This window comes from Taudactylus pleione, unplaced genomic scaffold, assembly GCF_031769625.1.
Source record: "Taudactylus pleione unplaced genomic scaffold, aTauple2 ptg000093l, whole genome shotgun sequence".
In the NCBI taxonomy this organism is placed as follows: Eukaryota; Metazoa; Chordata; class Amphibia; order Anura; family Myobatrachidae; genus Taudactylus; species Taudactylus pleione.
In genome coordinates, this window is record NW_028284495.1 from 26017551 (window position 1) to 26042718 (window position 25168).

Below are 25168 nucleotides of genomic sequence, written 5' to 3' on the forward strand. Positions count from 1 at the left end.
TCCCGGTGGTTGAGAAGCCGGCAGTCAGAATACTGACACCAGCGGCATCCCGAATTTATAATCCCGACGCCTGACGGTAAGTATACTAACCCAAACCCTCCCCCAAACCCTAACTTACCTTTCCTGCAGCCTTACCCTAACCCCCTCCACAGCCTAACCTTAACCCTCCCCCTCGCAGCCTTACTCTAACCTTCCTCCCCTGCAGCCTAACCCTAACTTTACAAGTCCAGTACACTTCCTAATTCCCACTTCACACACCTATGGATACTATTGAGAACATATGTAAGGTTCCCGGGATGACTGCCCATATCTGAGGTTCCCGAGATGACTGTCCAAATCTAGGTTCCCGGAATGACTGCCTATATCTGAGGTTCCCAAGATGACTGCCCATATTTAAGGGTCCCGGGATGACTGCTTATGTCTCAGGTTCTCGAGACAACTGCCCAAATCGTTCCTTCGATGACTGCCCATATCTGAGATTCCTTCGATGACTGCCCATATTTAAGGTTCCCGAGATGACTACCCATATCTGAGGAACCCAAGATGACTGCCATATCTAAGGTTCCCAGGATAACTGCCCATATCTGAGGTTCCAGAGATAACTTCCCATATCTGAGGTTCCTGAGATGACTGCCCAGTCTGAAGCATACCTTTGTAGTCATTTTAACCTGTGATTTCTCCGCATACCTATTCTATTCCATTGTTGTATATTAAAAAACTTCATCTTAGTTTCAAAACCTGTTCTGAGTGCAATTGCTGATGGATCTCATGGATTTCAGCATACTGCGCATGCACCAAAGAAAGAAATTGGTGACTGTGCATGCGCAAATGTGCAAACAGATTGATCTGTCTGTAGACAGACCACACTTTCAGAGACATGAGTGCTTCTGAGCGGTAACTGGGTGGCAACCATACAATCTCATTAAACTGCTCCATCTCATGGGAGTGTGGTACCCCCAAGTTTGTTCCCAAATAGGGGTCCCCCAATATTTTTTTTATGTATGTACACATAGATATACTGCAGCCCCATTCCTTATAATAGTCAGAAATAGTGAACTTTCACTAACCTGCTCTCCCTGAACCCCACTGAGCATGTGCAGACAGGGAGGTAGAAAGTGCCCTTTGGTCAGCGATCTATTTAGGAGGGAAAATTCTGCCCCATTGATTGGTAGCCTGGGTGTCCAGGCAAAGATCCCTGTAGGTGGCCTGTTGCTGGGGACCCCTGTTCACTCATAGATGCTGGACCGACAGGGAGGAGAATATGGAAAAGTTTATAAAATACCCTCCCCAGTGCTGTCAGTGCTGAGTCTGGGAGGATTTGTCTGTGGAGTGCTCAGAGTCTGGTCATACAATAGGGGAGAGTATTCCCCTATGTTACCCTGGATTACAAATACTGCACCTGGTGTGCTGCCTGTAAGGATTGTCTGTGAGGTGTTTCAGTGGAGTGCCCTTGGAGCTGTAAAAATAAGGATGTTATCACTTTTATGTTTGCCCTGGATTACAATTACCAGACTTCACATTAACCCGGATGGCTACCTATCCAATCTGCCAGGAGAGGTGTTCTGATGCTGGATGTGAGTCCCTGGAGGAAGCTTGCCTGGGGATTTACATAGAGGACCCTGCTTTGGAAGAAGCCCCCTCTGAATAAAGGACTGCCTTCCTAAGTGCCTGTTATCAGGAGGCACCGCATGTGGAAGTCTGTGCATGCTGGGAGAGAAGACGAGCTGCTTGGGAAGGATGTCTCATCGCTCCATCATCACAGATGAAGCCCCAGCTGAGGAAAAGGTCCCGCCAGTGACTAAAACCCTGCTGGCACCCGCACGGGCAGAAGAAAAGACAGCCCCAGAGGAAGAGTGCTTCAGGACCCCTCCTGCTGCTGTTTGCTTGCTGGACAGAGCCCCTGTGGAAAGGGATTTTGCACCTGTTGCTCCTTGTAAAATACATGCCATAGGTCTGCAGTTGGAAGCTCTGGTGCGGTGCCTAGCATCCCAGAGTTGCCCTGGACATTGGAGGAGGCTGAATAGCCACTGCCAGGGGTGAGATCATACCAGAACCTCCCTATACTCTGTCCCTCCACAGCTCCTATCTTCCCTCCATTAAAGCCCTGCCCCTCTGTATCCTATCTGGGTCCCCTGGGTCTATTGCATTATCCTTTACCTTGTGGCTAACCATGATTAGACTGGGAGACTAGGTTTTGTGTAAAAGCTGGGACCGGGGGTTAGTCTCCCACACAACTGGTGTAGAAAGGGGTCATAGTGTCTTAAATTAGGTAAAGTGTGTGTGTAGTGATGAAATGGGGGGGAAGTGAAAGATAGGATACCTCTTCTGTCCCCCAAGCATTGTATTGGTGGTTATTTCTCTTCTGTGAACCTCTGGCTCATGTCCAGGAGGGGACGTGATCTATGGGTGTTGGCTCATGTCCGATGCCACCGTGGGTTGTCCTAATGTTTATTTTTAAACTAAATGCAATGCTATTGATGTGTATTTGCCTCTGTTTAGTGTTGACCAATTGTGTCAATTAAGTGGTTGATAGTGGTCCTCCTTAGCCCTTTATCTGTTATAACACTCTGTAAAGCTGTTCACTGCTCGCTGTGTTATTATTGTCAATGCTGATTAATATTTTGCTTGCAAGAAATGTTTGAATATTTACTGGTATTGGTGTTAATGTAAATTGTCTCTTATACACTGTTTGGCCTGGTAACCATTTCAAAGTCCATTCATGCTGATGTAATGTACATTACTTGTTTATTTAGCCTCAGGCTCAAAGACTGTGTTACATTATAGCTGCCGGTGAACTACTGCTATCAGCATAGCCTCAGTGTTGTCCCTATTTCCTCAAGGCTCAAACTCTGTGCTACATTATAGCTGCTGGTTAATTACTGCTATCAGCATATCCTCAGTGTTGTCCTTATTTTTCTCAAGGCTCAAAGACTGTGTTACATTATTGCTGCCGGTGAACTACTGTTATCAGCATATGCTCAGTGTTATCCTTATTTTTCTCAAGGCTAACCTACGTGTGTTTTTCCCACATTATCCTCAGCAAAAAGAAGCATAACACAGACTGTATTTTAAATATATAAATTGCCGGTGCATTATTGATACAAGCTCGACCAGCAGGTTTCATGTTTAGGTTTCTCATTTGTTTTAGATAAATGAAAAGTTCTGTAGGAATTGTGGTTCTTGTTGGTGTCACTTGCTTGCCAGCTGGAGTCACCGGTAGAGGACGGGGAGGTAATAAATAAATACCTTGACATTGAAAAGTGTAATTTATTTCATTCAATCTGTGAATGGTAAACATTTCCTGTGTTCATTGTTAATCTTTGATTGGTTACAATAAAATTGCTTTGCACCTTTCCCTCCTGACTGGTCATTGTGTCTGCAGAAGGGGAATACAGGCTTGCCTCTCTGTCACTGTGTGTCCTATCTTAGCTATGGGGAAATCGGCCACCGAAGCATTCCGAACACTCCTGAACCTGGTGCTAGTGGTGCAGCACTGTACAAACTTTCAGAGCATCAGTGGAGTGTCAAAGGAGCAGGGCCGAAACTAGGATTTCTGCCACCAGGGGCAAGACAGTAATTTGGCGCCCCCCATGTAATTCCTCCTGCAGTAGTGCCCATATTGTAATGCCCCCATAGTAATGCCCATATGTTAATACCCCCATAGTAATGCCCCTGTAGTGCCCACCATACAGTAATGCCCCTGTAGTGCCCATGCTCCCATATTAATGCCCCTGTAGTGCCCATGCTTTCATAGTAATGCCCCTGTAGTGCCCATGCTCTCATAGTAATGCCCCTGTATTGCCCATGCCCCATAGTAATATCCCTGTAGTGCCCTTACAGTAATGCCCCTGTAGTGCTCATGCCCCCACAGTAATGCCCCTGTGGTAATGCCCCTGTAGTGCCCATGCCCCAATAGTAATGCCCCTGTAGTGCTCATGCCCCATTAGTAATGCCCCTTATTGCCTATGCCCCCATAGTAATGCCCCTGTGGTAATGCCCCTGCCCCCATAATAATGCCCCTGTAGTGCAGCTTATTAAAAAAAAAAATACTTACCTTGAACCCCGCTCCTGCATCCAGCGTCGCGTCCGGTCCGCCGGCTGCTCCTTGGAACTATGGGGGAGATGTCATGACGTCTCCCCCATAGTGCCCGTGGGGAGAGCCGGAAGCTGGAGTTCGGGAGAGAACTCCAGCCTCCGGCTCTGGCTACACCGCGTCGCTGCAGAGAAGGAGCCGAGCGCCCGCTGGTAATAAATATTACCAGCGGACGACTGGCTTGGAGCCTCTCTGCAGCGCCGGGCTGGAGGTCACTGGCACCAGGTACAGCGGCTCACCCGGTGCACGTACACCTCCAGCCCCCCCCTAGTTGCAGCCCTGAAAGGAGTGTCATGAGCATGTAAGCCGACTTCCATGTATGACGGTAGCATGCAGATGGAGATGACACATGTGTTTATGACAGATCTTTTGCACCTAGCTTTGGGTGGGTGCCTGTCCAGATGCTAATGATGATGGCTGTGCATGGAAAACAGTGGCCGGGAGAGGTTTCCAAATACAGCCATATGGAAGGAAAAAGTGGCTGCAGTCATGTCCAACTCAGAATCAGACCTTTACAGGCCGTAGGGAGCTTTGTGATCCCCATAGTAGTGGAGGAGAAGGCAGTGGATCTGTGACTTAGGATTGTTGACAGTGGACAGCATTATATATTTGACGACCATGTGGCAACCAATCACTACCTCCAACCTCTTACTCCCCCATCAGGGTCCCCGACCTCACAGTCTCAGGGCCTGATTCAGCAAGCAACGCAATATTGCGTTCGCACACACCCGGTGCGTGTGCGTGTATATGCTAATCATGCATACGCACAGTAATCACAGCACAAAGCTACATACACCCATCAAAAGTCAATTCCGCCCACCTCTCTCTACGTACAGGTAGTAGGGAGTAGTCAGCAAGCATCGGTCACCTCGCGAACCATCAAACCCAAACGCACACTATTGGTTGACCTGACCCTGCCGCAGTAGTTGAGAGATTCCTGCACACAGAGAGACACCTGGCTGCGTGCAGCACAGCAGTGGCTAATTTGCAATGGCGTTGCAACTTACAGGCACGCCTGCGTTCGCCTGACCACTCCCCCGTCACCACCTACAAATGGCACTTCTTGTCAATCGCTCTGCTTTGAGTCTGCGTGGCTTCTGCACACACAGTTTCCATCACAGTTGCTAGTATGCGCACGTGCATTGCGATGCATACGCATGTGCAGTGCGAAAACATCGGCCGAGTGCGTGTGTTCTCTCACTTGCATTGCTTGCTGAATTAGGCCCTCAGTCACCAGCCCAGTCCAGCCTAGTTCTCTTTGACTTCCCTGCGGTGAATCTTAGCACCCTTGCCCCGTTTATTACCATTAATCTTCTGTAGTGTGTCCAGGGTCACCTTTTCTAACGTGTAGACATTTTTCTTTTGTGCTATTGTCATTTGTTTAAACTTATACTGCCATGTTTAGTGCATACTTATGATGTTTTTCCCTGATTATGCTCCCTGATTATTATTATTTGTATTATAAGGGCGCAGTCGTGTCCTTATATTAAGGATTTTGGAGTAATCTAAAGTTCCAACTCAGGGTAGGGAGCAAATTTAGGCTTGGGGGTTTGTTTTATTAAGTAGCTATTGTGCCAGGGTATTTGCTTTTTGGGTTCAAGTATATTAGAAAGTTACAGTTTTTAAACTATTACCTCATGAATGCGCCATTATACAGATAGGAAGTTTCAACTTGTTGCGCAGCCTCAGTTGGTGCCTTCAGCAGGTGTACTCACTGTGGCTTCACTTGGGTGCACCAAGATGGCTGTCGTTTGCGGACATCAGCGGCGGGTTGGTGCCCGCCAGACGAAGACGCTGAAGCCTTGGCGGGTTGGTGCCCACCAGGTGAAGACGCTGAAGCCCTTGTGTGGCGGCCTCCATGCAAAAGAGCTTAAAGGCCGCCATCCCCTAGGCAGAGACGTCGAAGCCCTGGCGGGCTGGTGTCCACCAGGCGAAGACGCCAAAGCCCTGGGGTGGCAGCGGCCATGTAAAACAGCTTAAAGGCCGCTGTCCCCCAGGTGAAGATGCAATAAAATTAAATATTACAATATTAAAGTGTGTTTATTTTAATATTTTCTTTACAGGTGGACTACAGGTGCCAGTAGGCGATTATGCCCTGCATGCTGGTACTTGTGGTTCTCCAAGTACCAGCATGTAGGGGAGGCTTACTGGGACCTGTGGTTCACCTGCAAAGGACAATATTATTTTAACAATACACAATCAAGCCCCAGGGATGCTGGGGATAGCCCTGGGCTATCAGCCTCGGCCTAGGGTGCCCTGGAGAGGGGGAGCCCTTTATTAGGGGGGATCCCCAGCTCTCCAGGGATCCCCAGCCTGGGCTGACTAGCGTTCAGGGGTATTGGTAAATACAGGGGAACTCTACTAAATTTTTTCCCCTGTATTTCCAAAACTAGGACCGGCTCAGATCCCAGTGCTGGTTGTGCTAAATACAGGGGACCCCTAAGTCTTTTGTCCCCTGTATTTTCACAACCAGGACTGGCTCTGAAAATCCCGTAGCTGGTTGTGCTAAATTTGGAGGACCCCTAGGCTTTTTGTCCTCCATATTTTCACAACCAGGCCCAGCATTGAAAAGCTGGGGGCTGGTTGTGCTTTGGGGGGGGGGCACATATTCTTTTTATTTTACACATTCTAACATAGATGCATAGATGGATCTCACTGATGCATCCATGCATCTGTGACATTGATTTTATTTTCTCAGGTGCATGCTCAGTACTGGTGAGCTCTCTGTCGTCTGTTGATGCCCGTGTGCACTGCCCCGCTGCTGCCACTGCTCTGCACCTGTCGAAGCTGAATAATTGGCTAAGACAAGTTCAGGTTAAAATTTAATTGCGGCGACGCCATCTTGCGACTGGCCGCAAGACGCCATCTTGAAAATGAGATCGCAAGATGCCATTTTGCGAATGGCCGCCTAAGCGCCATTTTAGATAAACTCACATTTTAGTACATGTGGCGATAATACTAATAGCACCATGCGTTTGCATCTTTCACCATTTCTTATACACACATTAATACACACATTTGCGCTGTTAACTAGTCGCATATTAGCGAATGCATAGGACTTTGTATAAAACCGCTGTTTTATTAGCTTTATGCGCACGCATCTGCCCCAAGTTAACTAGAGTCCTTATTTCAAACCCTGAATACCCACAAATTACATATTCACACATAAGGTTCAATAAGCTCTAAAGTATATGATTTAAGTTGGTTCAGTTAGTTTAAATGCTGAGAAATAAAGATATTTGATAACTAGTATTATACATGCTAAACAAGTCATGTTTGGAGTTGTACTGATGCGTATCCTTTTTTACAGTATTCCGGTGTTATCGGTGGGGAGATCGCATCATGCATTCCCGAGTTATGGATCGCAGAGCCTACAAGCAACAAGATGTATATTTTAGAAACAACTGTTAGGATGCTACAGGAGGCGTGAAGAGGAAGACCCCCAGCTGTTAGAGGCAGGGAGAGTCTGTTTGAACCAGCCTGTTAAATGTGCTGTAACAGATGCTTCACCCCTGGGAACTAATGATATCAGCAACAGACTTCCCTATTGTCCTGCTTATTCTGGGGGGGGTTTAAATATGAGTGCATAAACGCTGGTTCTGGGACTTCATGCTAAATGACTAGGGGTCTCTTGTTGATGCCTATCTCTGGGTCCAGAAGCACCTGAGTATGTATACTGTACTTGGGTCTGTATAATTTCCTTTTGCGCCTAAATTGTGTCTTGATCAATTGCATGTAACTGTCTGAACGTTTACCTGAATATCACTTGTGCTTTGGAACCACAGATTCCATGTCTAAGTCATTATTTATGGTGTGACTGCGTACGCAAATTAGCGTCATCCTTAGAAGGTATAGGCAGGACATTAGAAGGTATAGGCAGGACATTAGAAGGTATAGGAAGGTGTGTATAGAGGTTCTGATCCAGTATCGTTAGTTGGGGGCTCATAGTGAAGTCACTTACCTGCTCACACGGTACATGCAGTCATCGATATTTCAGCAAAGGGTGGAGTGGCCACATGCAGGGTTTGCCTGCAACCACTTTGTGCTGAAAGATCGCTATCCGTCTCCGTGTGAATCAAGGGAGCTGACTAGAATCCAGGGACAAGAGAGGAAAAAGTTTGTTTTCCTCTGTTGATAGAACCTTACGTTTAAAGGGGTGTCGCAGTACTGAGTACACGGCTAAGTCGCAGGTTTGCGCATAGCAAAGACGCACTTTTGCGTACGCAGTTAAAAAGCCATTATACGGTTGTGTGGTAGTCACATTATTGTGTATGCAACTGGTCGCACAATAGCGTATACGTACTTCCGGTTGTGCTGCCATGTGTTTGAACAAAGCCATTGAGGTTTTCATTTTTTTTCTATTACCAATATCTGGGTTAACGTGTATTTTTCTGCACAGGAAAAAAGTGGGTAACAGTGAATACTTGTTGAACAAAGTTAGGGGTATTGTATGATCCTTAAGGGCTAGGTGCAAGGGTTAGCCTAGCCGCTCGGTAAGCAGCTTTACCGTTCTATACACAGTAGCAGGTGTACATGTTGTCTTTGTTGTAGAGAGGTGCGTGAGAGTAGCCGACATATAAACTCTCATAGGTGTGGAAGTTGCCTTACTAAATCTTATCCGGGTGTGGAAGTTGCCTTTTTCAAATCTTATCCAGGTGTGGAAGTTGCCTTACTAAATCTTATCCAGGTGTGTGGGCGCCGCCGACTTAAATCGTCCACAGGTAAGTGAAAGTGTCTTGATTGTCTTTCACCAGCTTAAATCTTTATTGAAAAGCATAGGAGTTGTCTCAGAATGGGAGCCACGCAAACAGTAGAGATGTTAGGCAATGATGTGCTGCTAATGGAGGCGCCGATCGGATTGGCCCGTCGTATCATGCATACCAAGTACGGTACTTATGCAATAAGGTATTGTGATTTATGGTTTAATATGATGAGGAAGAGTGTTAGACCGTTTCCCAGAATTGGTAGTTCTGATAAAAATGCGACAAACAAACATAGAGAAAAGACAAGATTTTATCAGGTGCACTTATAGGGTCAAATTATTCCAGTATTTAGACAATTCTCTGAAGCAATATTAAACTATAACCTTTATTTAAATATACTTAAAATTTCAGTAATTTAGTCCAAAAATGTAGGCGAAATATGATTAAAATAAAGAAAGATAAGTAAAGAGTGTGTACATATGTAGAGTAATATAAAGTGATTTAAAAAGCCACCTGCCGCCGGTTTATTCAATGTATATTACAATACCTGAGGCTTATATGGTGCAACTTAATCAAATGTATAGATGGTGTTAATGTTAATACACCGTATAATTCATAAATAGTTACACCTGGTGATTATTTGATGGGAATTGTATGTTATTAGTGTTTTACTAAGGAGTGAAGGGAAGGAAGAGATAAATGATATTGCTTGCAATCTATATCCTTGTAACTCCAGTGATGTTGAATTTAGGAAACAGTTTTAATATAATGTTGTTTGAGAGTAACAGTAAATTTTACTGTGTATATGTTTTTTTATTATATCTTAGTCTTCATTTAATATGATTTAGCTCTTAGTGCCTAGATAAAGCAGCTATCTCTTCCTTCCCTTCACTCCTTAGTAAAACACTAATAACATACAATTCCCATCAAATAATCACCAGGTGTAACTATTTATGAATTATATGGTGTAGTAACATTAACACCATCTATACATTTGATTAAGTTGCACCATATAAGCCTCAGGTATTGTAATATACATTGAATAAACCGGCGGCAGGTGGCTTTTTAAATCACTTTATATTACTCTACATATGTACACACTCTTTACTTATCTTTCTTTATTTTAATCATATTTCGCCTACATTTTTGGACTAAATTACTGAAATTTTAAGTATATTTAAATAAAGGTTATATTTTAATATTGCTTCAGAGAATTGTCTAAATACTGGAATAATTTGACCCTATAAGTGCACCTGATAAAATCTTGTCTTTTCTCTATGTTTGTTTGTCACTGTGATATTTACAAGATCATAAGGTAGCACCTTCACCTATATTATAAATACGAATTTAATAAAAGAAGTGAAGTTGCAGGGTCCCCTAAATTAATGGGAAAATCTTTCTGGAATGGAGAATTTGTAAATATATTGGTGCGAGATCACATATAAAAATTTGTTAGACAATGTCCGGGATCACATCAGTTTGATGCGCTCCCGAGAGAAAATTGTTAAATATTTTGAATGTTTAAAACTGTGGCAGCATGAAGGGGATGCGTGGCTTAACAATGTGCAAATGATGCAAACTAGCGTCACAAGCACATTGTCAGAAAATACATCCGCGACGCTAAATTGCAATACGGGCGAGCCGCAAAATGGCGCGCACGTGCGACAAGGTAGCATCGTGGAGAGTATTGCCAGCAGTTCACGCTCACCTCCCCCCCTTATGTGGATGGAGGTGCAAGTACAGTAACCAAAAATACCCATAACAATGTAACAAGCAACTTGTACCCTCTCTTAAGCAACTATAAAGAACATGTTCATGATGCGGATGATGAGCCTATTGTGATGTCTGCCATTTCCCATGCTGTGCAGATGATAGATGCTGCATCACCACAGTCAAGAGTGGTGCCACCATCTCCATCGGTAACAGCAAGGGAAGTGTTAGTGTCCTCTGCACCTGTAGAGGAAGTTGCTCATACCATACGCAGCAGCAGACTAAACCCCCAGCCAGGTAACCAGGTCAAAGGTAGCAGCGCTACCGGTCTGCATCCCATTCGGACAATAACTGTTCCAAATGGAAATGCAGACGCAAACGGTATAGTGCCCACGAGGGAAGTAGTTATGCATTGTCCTTGGACAAGAGCAGAACTAAATTCCATCATAAATGATTTCCCCGATCCCAAAAAGGAATTAGCCAAATGTCAAAGATTTTTGAGAAATTTGGGTAGTTCACATGAGCCCACTAATAAAGATTAGCGTGGGGTGTTAAGGGCCTGTCTGCCACGCAATACCGACGTGACAAAATTTATCACAGATTGTGTATTGGATGGTGACGTTCCCCTAACAGACCAATTAAACCAAGGTAACATTTCCCGCATTGTAACTCAATTGGGTATATATTTTCCAGTAGTAGTTAACTGGAACAAAATTTTCACCATTAAACAAAAAGAGAGTGAGACTGCAGAAGATTACTGCGATTTGGCTCTGCAGGCTATCACCCAGTACACTGGGATAGAAGATATTAAAGATAGCACTCATCACAGGGGAATGATAGTCACAGTACTTGTGGACGGTCTGAAAGAGAGTTTAAAGACTCGGGTTCAGACCTCACAGCCTAGCTGGTGGGGACTTACAATAGATACCCTCATAGAAACCGCTATTGAACATAATAAAACCATCTCCAAAAAGAGAGAAGCCCAGAGCGAAAAACTAATGGCTGTCAGTATACAAGCTCTGGAGGGAATGACGGTAACACCACAGCCAACAGACACACTTGCACTTGCGTACACACTCACTTCTGAACAAGTATGTGCTCTCACTAACCCCACTCAACAACAAACACAACTCTATCCCACTAGCCCGATGCAACCACAGGTCCCAGGCTATCCACCAATCTCTTATCCCCCACAATACCCTTACTCTCCCTATCCTTACCCATATCCACCACCTTCACCCTCTGCGCAAACCTCACAACACCACATGTCTTCACCCGAAACACGAACATGTTTAACTGTAAACAAACAGGACACTTAAGTAGAAACTGTACAGTAAAAGGAGTAGGGATCTCACATCAGGGAAGACCTAGATATCCCATAGGGGATATGCACAGAGGCCAGCAAATGTTCAGCAGGCACCAGCTCCAATTGTAGCCATAAATGCTTTACTGGAGAATGGTAGCCAACGCTAGGGTCAGGTCATACCTGTAGTCTACACATGGTCAGGTTAACGGGAAGTACTAGGGAAGAACCGGTCATGATGGTTGATGTAGCTGGTACTGAATATCCTTTTCTTGTAGACACAGGGGCGACCAGGTCGGTGATAAAATCTCCCATTAATTTGCAGGTGACCAACGAGACAGTACTAACAATGGGTGTAACAGGTAAAGTGGAACATTATCCTTTAACAAAGTCCACAGAGGTTACTATTGGGCCGTTGCATACCAGGCATTCTTTTCTCCTGGCTGCTGCGGCTCCTACTAACCTACTGGGCAGAGACTTGTTATGTAAGATGGGATGTGTTATATATTGCACCCCTGATGGTGTATTTTTAGATATCCCAGAGAGAATGGTATACAAGGTGCGGGATATGCTAGACACTCCACAAAGGATAATGTATCACTCTACCATTTTAAATGAAACTCCATCACAGGTAGATGAAATGTTGTCCCTAATTCCAGATTCCCTTTGGACTAAGGATGGACAGAACACTGGATTAATGGCAAACGTAAGCCCTGTAATGGTAAATTTAAAAAGCGGAAGGCAAGCTCCAAAAATTCCCCAGTACCCACTAAAACAGGAGGTAGAATTAGGGTTTTTTCCAATAATTGAGCGATTATTGCAACAGAGAATTTTAGTTCGTACAGCTAGTGTAGCCAACAGTCCCATCTTTCCAGTGAAGAAGAGTGGTGGGAGGGGTTATAGGCTGGTACAAGACCTTAGAGGTGTCAATAAGGTAGTAGAGAGACAATTCCCCGTAGTGCCGAATCCAGCTGTCATTTTGATGCAAATCCCACCAAATGCAACCCATTTCACTGTCATTGACCTCTGTTCAGCTTTCTTCTCTGTGCCTCTCCATCCTGACTGTCAGTATCTATTCGCATTTACATACAGAGGTTTATAATACACATGGACATGATTACCCCAAGGTTTCATAGACAGCCCCAGTATCTTCTCCCAGGCATTGCACGACTGTTTACAATCTTTTCAACCTGCCAATGGATCTGTTATAATTCAATATGTGGACGATTTATTGCTATGTTCAGACTCGTTTATGTCATGTTTGAATGATACTAAACTTTTGTTACTTCATCTCTCACAAACAGGACACAAGGAGGCTAAAGACAAACTACAGCCGTGCCAATCCAGAGTAAAATATTTGGGACACTGCCTAACCCAGGGGTTACGACACCTTACAACAGATAGGACCCAGGCCATACAAAACATGACACTGCCGCAGAATCAACAGCAAATTCGTACCTTCTTGGGAATGTGTGGATATTGCCGAATGTGGATACCAGGTTTTTCTATTTTGGCCTTAACTTTACAGGAATTAGTCTCTTCCTCAAAACCCGATCGTGTCATACACACAGAGGAATCAGAACAGGCTTTCCTTAATCTTAAGGATAGTCTGACAAGAGTTCCTGCATTGGGAATACCTGATTATGAAAAACCTTTTGATTTGTATTGTACGGAAGCCGATGGTTGTGCTGCAGGTGTCCTTACACAAAAACATGGTGATGCTAGTAGGCCCGTAGCATACTACAGTGCCCAATTGGACACGGTAGCAAGATCACTCCCCACCTGTTTGAGAAGTGTAGCAGCTACCACTCTATTGGTGAGTAAAAGTGAGGACATAGTATTGGGCCATGATATGATTGTCTACACTCCCCATGCTGTATCTGCTCTGTTGAACTCAGCTCAAACCAGACACGTCTCCTCGGCTAGGTTCACCAAATGGAAACTAGCTCTAATCGCTCCTGAAAATATTACTGTTAAACATTGCAGTACGCTGAATCCAGCAACATACCTACCATATGTACAACATGATGTACAAAAGGTGGAAGGAGAGGAGTTGCTGGTGGGAGGTGAGTTTGGCAGACGTAATGATACGCATGATTGCATGACATATCTGAATCAGACCTTTACTGCTAGACCTGACATACACGACACACCTTTAGAGAATGTGGATGTAACTTTTTATATGGATGGGAGTTGTCATAGACAAACAGACACAGGTGAAATATGTACAGGTTATGCTTTTGTAAATGACACAGACATCATAGAAGCTAAACCTCTCGGTCCTCCTCACTTAGCCCAGGTGGCAGAGTTAGTAGCACTGACTAGAGCATGTGAACTGGCAGCAGGCAAATCTGCTAACATTTACACTGACTCGAGGTACGCGTTCGGGGTGGTGCACGATTTTGGGGCTCTATGGCGTCTGAGAAATTTTATGACAGCAGCAGGCTGCCAGTTCCATTCCCGACACATAAAACATCTTCTAGAAGCAATCCAACTGCCCAAAGCAGTGGCAGTAATTAAATGCAAAGCCCACACATGTGAGGATGACCCGGTATCACTGGGCAACAACAGAGCTGATGAAGCTGCAAAATGGGCAGCAGGGTTAAAAATGTTTCCTCCAACTGAAACAATTATGTCATTCCAAACTATTGATATGCTGAAATTAATTGAGATGCAAAATTTGTGTTCAATTCAGGAAAAATCCATTTGGAAGTCCAAGGGGTGTGGGCAAGAGTCCTCTGGGCTCTGGAGGGACGGACATGGTAAGCCAGTAGCCCCCAAGGCATATTACCCCAGCCTGGCTGAGGCAGCACATGGTCTGACTCATCAGGGTATGTGCAAGTTGGTGAGGGCATACTGGTGCGCACCAGGTTTTTCTTCACAAGCAGAGAAGATAGCAATGTCCTGTCTGACCTGTTTGAGAAAGAACATAGGGAAAGCGATCCCTACCGAACCGTCCCACATTCCACCGACTGATGGACCTTTCCAGGTGATACAAATTGATTTCATCCAATTACCACCCTGCAGGAACCTTAAGTATGTATTAGTGTGCACAGACGTATTTTCTAACTGGGTTGAGGCTTACCCAGCGGCCACTAATACTGCTGCATTTACTGCTAAGAAAATAGTTCAGGAATTTGTATGCAGGTACGGTATCCCTAAAATCATCGAGAGTGACAGGGGAACCAATTTCACAGGTGATGTTTTTCAAAATATGTGTAAGCTGATGGGTATTAATAGCTGACTTCACACCCCCTACCGACCGCAAGCCAGTGCCAAGGTAGAGAGGATGAACGGGACTATTAAAAATAAGCTAAGTAAAATCATGGCAGAGACTGGACTAGGATGGCCAGAAGCTTTACCTTTGGTCCTACATAGCATAAGGACCACTCCTAGACCTCCTCTGAATCTGTCCCCATTTGAAATATTGTTCGGTAGACAACCTCATTTGATTATAAGTCCACAGGAAGATCTAAAGGGTAACAACGAGGTAACTGTGAAGTATCTTATATCAATGAGTAAACAGTTAAAGCAACAGCAGCAAAAACTGAAATTGTTGTCTAATGATATGCCTGAAATGAACTGTCATGATGTTGAACCAGGAGAATATGTAATGATCAGAAATTTCTTGCATTCAAGTTGTTTGACTGATCGGTGGGAAGGTCCGTACCAGGTGCTGCTGACGAGTACTACATCTTTGAAGGTGGCCGAGAGAGATACCTGGGTCCATTCCACTCACTGTAAAAAGGTCAATCAACCGGTGGAGAAACAAGTTGGAGACAAAGCTGATAGCGTGGATCTGTCGCTCGCGAGCTTGTTCCGGGAGGATTGAAAAGGTTGTAGTAAGATACCTGAACTGAGGGAAATTTGCAGGTCTTGTTGTGACAATGGACGGGCCTGCTGTGTTCATTTTCATATTCTCTTTTAGAGTGTTCACCATCCTGGTCAGTCCGGGGATATCCAGTGTCTGTGATGGGGGACCGATAGAGGAAACGGGAGCTGATGGCAGTGCTGATGGAGTGGAATCAGGAGGAGTGCAATGCCAATCAGGGGAGTGTCTTTCCAATCTTAGTACTGTTATTGTTAAAAGAGCTGTTATTCTGGATACTCAGGGAAGGTGTGGAGGGTTATCGTCTGAAGATTCCTGTATTTGTGAGCTTTGTGGGTCCCTAGTTGATGAGAACTGTATCCAACGGTACCAACCTAAATATAATCCGTACTGGGGTGGGTATCCTCTAGAGGATTATCATAGCATGGTAGGCAAAGTGTTAAATCAAACCGATTGCTGGGTGTGTTCACATGTGCCCCAGGGACAGCATAACGTAGGGTTGGTGCCATTTCCGCTGAATATCACGGAAATTTTAGAATTACAAAAAGGGAAAACATTGGATGGAAAATTCCTCTCATCCAAACCACCTCATTTCAAACTCTATCAATTCCAAGTAGATAGATCACTTTTGTGTTTAAACATAACCAACCCCAATAAACCCGGGAGTTGGGAAGTGACGGGGAATAAGCAGACAATGACCTTCTCACAAAGAGCTGATAATGAGTCCATAAACCATGATTTATTGCACTCCATTAAGTCTGGTGGGAAATATTTTAGGTATCGGTATACATTGAGTTCCTCCAAAGAAATTATTGGTAAGGTGCCAAATGGTTATTGTGCTAAAATAATACAGCCAGAAACTTGCATGTACCAGATGGAAGAACCAGAAATAGGATTGTTTGCAAGGGAAATGTGTTCAATGATAATGATGCATACCATTCCTTATGTTCTCCCTCATAATGTATATTTCATCTGTGGAAGAAAAGCGTATAAATGGCTCTCCCCGAGTTCCGAAGGTTTGTGTTACCTGGGAAGAATAGTCCCAGAAGTTATGACCCTCACACATGTTGAAATGCTGGGTATACATAAAAACACACCGTCACCATATCTTCACACACAATATGAACACAGAGGCAAAAGAAATATGGTACCTGGTGATATGCATAAAGCCACTCAGTTAATCAGTGAGACAACTGGCTTTCAAGTTCTGATCGCATTGGACCCCACCAGGATCGCTCGGGTACATTAAATTTTAGATATATCCAGGAACTTGCTAAATTAATAGATAATATCACCGAGATGTACAATGACACATTCAGGTATACAGGGAGAGAATTGCAAGCGTAAGAACGAAAGAACTGGTGCAACACAGGCTAGTGTTGAATTATTTAACTGCTGTTACTGGAGGGTATTGCGTAACATTGGCCACCCAATTTGGAGTAAAATGTTGCACCTATGTCACCAGTGATACAGCGACCCTAAGGAGGTGATAGACCGGAAGATGGACGAAATTCTGCAGCTAAGGTGGGAATTTTGCAAAAACCATAACGCTTCAGTGGCTGAAGTAGGGGAAAAGATAGAAGGATGGGTGTCATGGCTGAACCCAGTAAAATGGTTCTCAGGTCTAGGGGAATGGGTCCAGGAAGTAATCGCCAGCATAGGCAAATTCTTAATTCTTATACTGATTGTCATCATAATAATTGGCATATGCGTCTGGTGTGTTCCAATTGTGTTGAAGTGAGGAAAATGTAGAAACAGAGTGAAACGAAAGAATGAAACTATGATGGTGGTCAGTAATGACAATATGTATACTGAGGTAAATATAGAACTGCATTACAACCCCGAACTAGGAAATACAATCATTTAATGTATTATATTTAGACATGCATAGAATGTATTATTGAAATGTTATTCATAGAACACCTCAGATGATGTAAAGTCTCAAATTCCCCTTCAAGACTGCTATTATAAGACTGGTGCATTCCCACACCTTTCACATGATCTCCCAAGATCCGCGGTGTGCGTATAATAGTAGTTTTATGTCCCCACCCAGAGACACATTATTGATGGATAAAGAACCACCTTGTGCCATCCCATAATAACACCAAATAATATGTAAATGTAAGCCTAAATTAAATTCTAATAGCAGATTGTGATAGCATGTTGTTTGCTATCAAAGGGTGGACTGTTGAAGCTGAATAATTGGCTAAGGCAAGTTCAGGTTAAAATTTAATTGCGGCGACGCCATCTTGCGACTGGCCGCAAGACGCCATCTTGAAAATGAGATCGCAAGATGCCATTTTGCGAATGGCCGCCTAAGCGCCATTTTAGATAAACTCACATTTTGGTACATGTGGTGATAATACTAATAGCACCATGCGTTTGCATCTTTCACCATTTCTCATACACACATTAATACACACAATTGCGCTGTTAACTAGTCGCATATTAGCGAATGCATAGGACTTTGTATAAAACCGCTGTTTTATTAGCTTTATGCGCACGCATCTGCCCCAAGTTAACTTCCTTATTTCAAACCCTGAATACCCTCACATTACATATTCACACATAAGGTTCAATAAGCTCTAAAGTATATGATTTAAGTTGGTTCAGTCAGTTTAAATGCTGAGAAATAAAGATATTTGATAACTAAGGTATTATACATGCTAAACAAGTCATGTTTGGAGTTGTACTGATGCGTATCCTTTTTACAGTATTCCGGTGTTATCGGTGGGGGATCGCATCATGCATTCCCGAGTTATGGATCGCAGAGCCTACAAGCAACAAAATGTATATTTTAGAAACAACTGTTAGGATGCTACAGGAGGCGTGAAGAGGAAGACCCCCAGCTGTTAGAGGCAGGGAGAGTCTGTTTGAACCAGCCTGTTAAATGTGCTGTAAGAGATGCTTTACCCCTGGGAACCAATGATATCAGCAACAGACTTCCCTATTGTCCTGTTTATTCTGGGGGGTATAAATATGAGTGTATGAACGCTGGTTCTGGGTCTTCGTGCTGAATGCTGAATGACGAGGGGTCTCTTTGCCTATCTCTGGGTCCGGAAGCGCCTGCGTATGTATACTGTACTTGGGTCTGTATAATTTCCTTTTGCGCCTAAATTGTGTCTTGATCAATTGCGTGTAACTGTCTGAACTTTTACCTGAATATCACTTGTGCTTTGGAACCACAGATTCCACGTCTAAGTAATTATTTATGGTGTGACTGCGTACGCAAATTAGCTTTATCCTTAGAAGGTATAGGCAGGACATTATAAGGTATAGGCAGGACATTAGAAGGTATAGGAAGGTGTGTATAGAGGTTCTGATCCAGTATCGTTACACCCCCGCTGCTGCTGCTACCCCGCATGCCTACAGCCCTCCCCTGCAGCTGTCTCTCACTCTGCAACTCCCAAACCACCTTCTTTGTGTTGGACCCTCTTCCACCTGCGCTAGTGTGCAATTTTGTTGCTTTTCTTCCCTGCAGGTAGCATGGTTGCTCCTCCAAACCCTGAGAGTTAATACATTTAAAAAAAGAAATGAAATTCCATAGACAAAAAAAATTACGGTTTCACATGTCCCATTAAGGCTTCTTAGACATGATCTGAATTTTTACAAAACCTACTGAATTTCTACCACTCAAACTTAAAAAAGCAACAAAATTCCAATTATTAAGGCTGATGCCTTAATAGACGTGTTCCTTGCGCAATACAGATATGGTATGCCATCACACCCTGTGGTTAACTACAGATTCAGCATTCTCACATAGTGAGATTGCTGTCACTCACAAAATGGTAGAGCTGCTAATTCACAGAATTGTGTGCTCATTGGAATATACACATGCAGTCTATGCAACTGAGGTATGATCAGAAAGGCATGGAGAGGGGGAAGATTAAACAGTAGAGATGGGGGGAAACCAAAGTGATTCAGATGGGTGGAAAACAGTGGTGTGGATGGGGGGGCACAAAGTGATGCAGATGGGTGGAAAACAGTTCTGCAGATGGGGAAAGACAGCAGCACAGATAGCGGGAGACAGAGTGGCCTGGTTTGGGGGAACAGAGTGACGTGTATGGAGTGCTACAGATTGGCATGGACCCGGGAAGACAGAGCAGCGCAGAATGGTAAAGACAGATTGGTGTGGATGAGAGAATACAGACTAGCACAAATGGGAGAACACACAACAGTAGGGATTGAGGAAAACAAATTGGTGCGGAAAACAAATTGGGAAGACAGAGTGGTGCAGGTGGGGAGGACAAAGTGGTGCAGAAGGAAGAAGAAAGAGTGGCAAAGATGAGGGCAATGATTGGAATTTCATTGTTTTCTTAAGTTTGAGTGGCAGAAATTCAGTAGGTTTTGTGAAAATTCAGATCATGTCTAAGAAGCCTTAATGGGACATGTGAAACCATAAGGTTTTTTGTCTATGGTATTATTATTTATTTGGTTGCTATGACCTTATACATGTTTTATTGTTTTGATTTTTTTGAGTATATTTTCAGAAAATTGCTTTTTCAATGTTTTGGTTTGGAGAATGATATAAAATAGTTTGAAGCATGTACAATTGAACACATTTTTGCTATTTAGAGCTCCTATGTTACCCGTATTCTTTTCTTGTTGGTCTCAGTACCTCGTGGTCTGGAGGACATTTGACATTCCTGTCTGCTTGACTTCCCGGCTGTTCTTCTTATGGTCATCACTTGGGAGGTATCACACCCATAAGGCTAGCCAAATAGTTGTCTCTATTCTCCCCTATGCCCTGCCCAACCTTTCCTTCGCACTGCACTTTGTTGGCTTTTTGGAATGTTGGAGGGCTTGATACCCAACTTAAACATAGGAAAGTTGTATCTTCCCTCCACAAAGTCAAATTTGATATTGTTTATCTTCAGGAAACTTACTGGAAAGAAAAAAAAATCTGGTTTGCAAATTAGACAATATCGATACAGAATGTTGACATAAAAAAGGCAATAGGCCAGGGGCAAGGTAAGATGTCATTTAAACATATTTATTATATTTAATATGCAAGATTACACTATTATTGCTATTGCTATTATTACTTTTATTACTGCTATTATTACTTTTTATTTTATTATCTTTTATTACCCTGTCTACATTTGAAGGTACTAATTTATATGAATATTAATAAATTACATTTTATATTGCAGCTGAACCATGGTAACTTTTTTTATATCAGCATACTGTATAGATAGTGTCTAATACACTATCTACTGAATTTTTTTCATCAACATACTATATCGATAGTGTCTAATACTGTTTTTCACCAGATCTATTGTCAGGAAAGTTGGCCTTCTGTGATGAATCAGACTCTGCGGGCTGAGACCGTGGTAGCAAGAACTGAGGAGGTTTCAAATAGTTTTCCTCATAGGAGAAATAAGATTAGAATCCAAGTGGATTTTCAGAATACAAGGTTTTATTGAACAAACAGAGGACTGTTGGGAACGATGGGTAGAATCAGAACTAGAAGTCCAGAATGAAAGGTAATGCTAAGAACATGAGTCTTGAGAATCTGTGACGAGAAGGTAGCAGCGTAGTGGGAGTAGGACGACTGGTATTAGTGTATGAACTTCACAACAAGCAGGACACTAGTCAGATGACACTGAAATATCCTCAGTAGACGGATGCAGGAATCCTGAGTCCGAGTCACCGGGATTCACCCAGTAAGATGATATGGGGATCCTAGGTCAATGGTATAGAGGTTTGTCCAGATAGACTGTGATGATTTTGGCTTGCGATTAATGTGGGTCTTGAGTATACAAAGGTGCGTTGAACTCCAAGAGTAGTACACTGGGATGCGTCATGGAGATGTGGACAGAATTTGCAGGTGTGCGTCTATAGGTGCTCTGGGTTTGTACCCCGATAGCGTTTTTAGGTGCTGCGGGTTTGTACCCTGTTAGGATCCATGGGTAGCGGATCATCTTGGTGGCAGGTTCCAGCCATAGTTGCGACTGGGATAATGCATTTAATCCTGTCTTGTCTATTTACAACTCATATCCTGTAATTCCTGCCTGTCTGTGTGCTGATCTCATATGCTCATTAATTAACTAGCTGTCTGTGTACAGAACAGGTGCACACATGCCTTTGATTAGGAATTGCTTTCTCCAGGAATTGGTTCTGATTGGACCCTGCTTCCTTTAAGTTACAGCCAGCCCTGCACTCAGTGGCAGTTATATTATCTGACTTCTGGAGAATGTTTGTCCTGTGCTCAGAAGTCTGCATCTTTACTGGTCTTACCTTGTCCCACAGTTCCTGTATGCAGAGTCATTCTTCCAGTGTCTCGCACCTGTCTGTCTGTTTTGTATTAGCCTGTCAAATATAACCTGCTGCTGCTGTCCTGCCAAGCCGTGTCAGTCTGACTGTGTTCCTGTCATGCCAGAGTTCAACTGTCTAACCATCAGTACCCAGACTGTTTCCAAGCTTCCAAGCTGCACCATTGCACAGCCTGTTTCCTGGCTTCCAAGCTGCACCAGCGCACACACTGTTTCCCAGCTTCCAAGCCGCACCAGTGCACAGACTGTTTCCCAGCTTCCAAGCCACACTATTGCACAGCCTGCCTCTTGGCTTCCAAGCCGCACCAGTGCACAGACTGTCTCCTGGCTTCCAAGCCACACCAATGCATAGACTGTTTCTTGGCTCCCAAGCTGCTGCATCGGCCTCTGGCCACCACTGGCACTCCAACCACATCCTTGGCACCTTGCCACACCAACGGCTCCTAAGCTGCATCATCGGCTCCCAAGCTGCAACATCAGCCTCCGGCCACTCTACTGGCTCTCCAGCCGCATCGTCTCCACCTTGCAGCACTAACAGCTCTTAAGCCGCATCATCGGCTCCCAAGCCACAAAATCGGTCTCCGGGCCACTCTACTGGCTTTCCAGCCACATCATCGGCACCTTGCCGCACCAATGGCACCTTAGCCACACCATCAGCTCCCTAGCCGCACCATCTGCTCCTTAGCCGTACCATCGACGTTCAGCCGCACCAACGGTGTTCAGCCACACCGTTCGTACTTTGGACTATTCTTTTAAACGTTCTTGCCTGTTCTTTGTGACAATAAAGTCACTTACTTTGATTTCACCCTACATCTCCTGGAGTCTTTCTCCTTAAGGTATTCTAGTCGCCTGGACCTCCAGACAACCTTAACATTATATTCGGCCCAAAAAACAGACGCTACTGGAGTGTTTCAATATGGACTCTGTCCTGTCAAATCCTAATATGGGACTATCAAACAAAATTCTGAACCTCGAGAGCATGCAAACGCTGCTGCTTCAAGCCTTCCTTGGATTATCATCTCATGTGGATGTGCTGCAGCAGCAAACATTTCAAGCCTCCTAGATTTTGTCGGATGCATCTAGCTATTGCAAGAATCAATCTAGGGAGGAAAAGTTGGATGGCACCCCAACAGTAAACTGTTTTATAACACCTCAGTCATCTGATTTGATATATCTGGATTTCTTACGGGAATTTCATCTAAACACTGAACAGTTACAAAAATATTGTATAGTACTAATATGTTAGTACAAACATTTTTGGGAAATTTTCCAGACTTTGAAGATATTACATCCTTCCCAGCGAAGACAAAAGAGATGACAGACTCCACTTCCCTTCCCTCTACAATGCCATCCTCTATGCAGAGGGAAAGTGGATATCGGAGCTATTTACGACCTAGGCTCTCTGAGGCCGAGCGTCAAAGGTGTAGGGAAAATAGTCTCTGTTTATACTGTGGGAGTGGTGATCATTTTATTGCAGACTGTTCTTTATGCATACCAAGAAGAAATGACCAGCCTCAAAGTTCTAGGCTTCAAGTTAACCACCCACCTTGTAAGCCTATTAATGCTGCAGACTCCGTAATTCCCGACAAAGGTGCCGTGGTTCCCCAAAAGGAGCCATTTTTTTATAATTGGGGTCCCATCACTAGGGGACCAAATTTCAAGTTGGGGAACCAATTAAACAAAGACTCTCATTGTGCTAGCAAGGGTTAAGTTGGTTCTTTTGCAGGAACTTCCAACATTAAAGTCGATAAACCTCACATAGCCAGAGAGACACCTGATTTTCCTACCCCAGGAGGGGTCTCTTCTGCCTGTTCCGGTTACGTCCCAGATTCTGCCTGCTCCTTATCCAGTCCCGGATTCTGCCTGTTCCGGGCCCAGCCCGGATTGTGCCTGTTCCGGTCCCAGTCCGGATTCTGCCTGTTCCGGTCCCAGCCCGGATTCTGCCTGTTCCGGTCCCAGCCCGGATTCGGCCTGTTCCGGTCTCAGGGCCTGATTCAGACCCAGACGCAAATCTGTGTTCGCCCGCAGTACATACGAGCAGGAATATGTAAAACAATGCGCTCACACGTGTGGCCGCTCGTAGCTCGGCTGCCACCCCATATTCTCCCAACCCCTTCTCTAGCTAGCGATCGACAGAAATAGCGAGTGCTCTACTCGTCTTTTGATGATGGTTGCACTCGCACAAGTAATTTCCGGAAGTAACCCTGTCATTTTTTGATTGCCTTGTTCCTCGTTCGGCAAACATACAGTAATTGATTGGTGCCAATCATTACATTAATTTACTTAATTGTTGGTCAAATGTTTTCACTCCAGGATTTTTTTATGTCAATAAACTTTATTGTGTTTGTTTTGTTTGCCAGTTTCTCCGCTGTATCCGTACAGATTTTTGGACAAAGCTGTTTTTTAGTTTAAGCTCTAAAAATGTTTGTTTGGTATTAATGTTTTTTTTTTTTTTTTTTTTTTTAAATAATATATGGGTATTTGTTTGGTCTTAACTTTGCTTACGCACCTAAATGCATCAAGCCAATCATATTTTTTTTGGGTTGTTCACATGACTCAAACATTAACCAATCGAATTTATCCTATGTTATTTATTAAAGTTCATTAGCCAGTCATTGTTTTTTGGTATCTGTAATAAAACAGTTTTGTGCATAAAAAAAAATCATTGCCATCATGAGAGCCAGTGCATTCACATGGCGTGAGTTGCTGGTCCTGACAGAGGTTATGGACCAGCGCTTGACCAATAGATTGCCCCCCATCACCAACCTTATGAAGCATCTGGCGTACACGGAGGTGCATCGCCGTCTGCATGCCTTAGGATTTCGCAGGACCATCGGCCAACTCGAGCGGCGATGGTCAGACCTGCGCCGCAGGTCACCTGACCTGCTGGCATTTCTGCAGCTGCGGATCTGTCGGAGTAAGTGTATATGTAAATGGTTCCAGTCTTTGCAAATCTTAGTTGCATAATGTACTTTGCTAATGTAAATTAGCCTTAATGCATGTGCAAATGTAAATAAGCCTTAATGCGTGTGCATGTGTGCAGTATGGCCTTGTTTTTTATAAATGAGACTTTGATGTAATTTTGTTTGATGTTTTATTTATGTACTTTTTTCTGTTTTGAGATTAAAAGTATGTGAATATGTTATGTTTTTTGTTTTTCAAACTCAAAATTATGTATTAATTAAAACTATGCATCATTTAGGGCAAAAGCGGATACAGAGACGCCGGAGAACGCCTGCACTCCCACTATCCCCC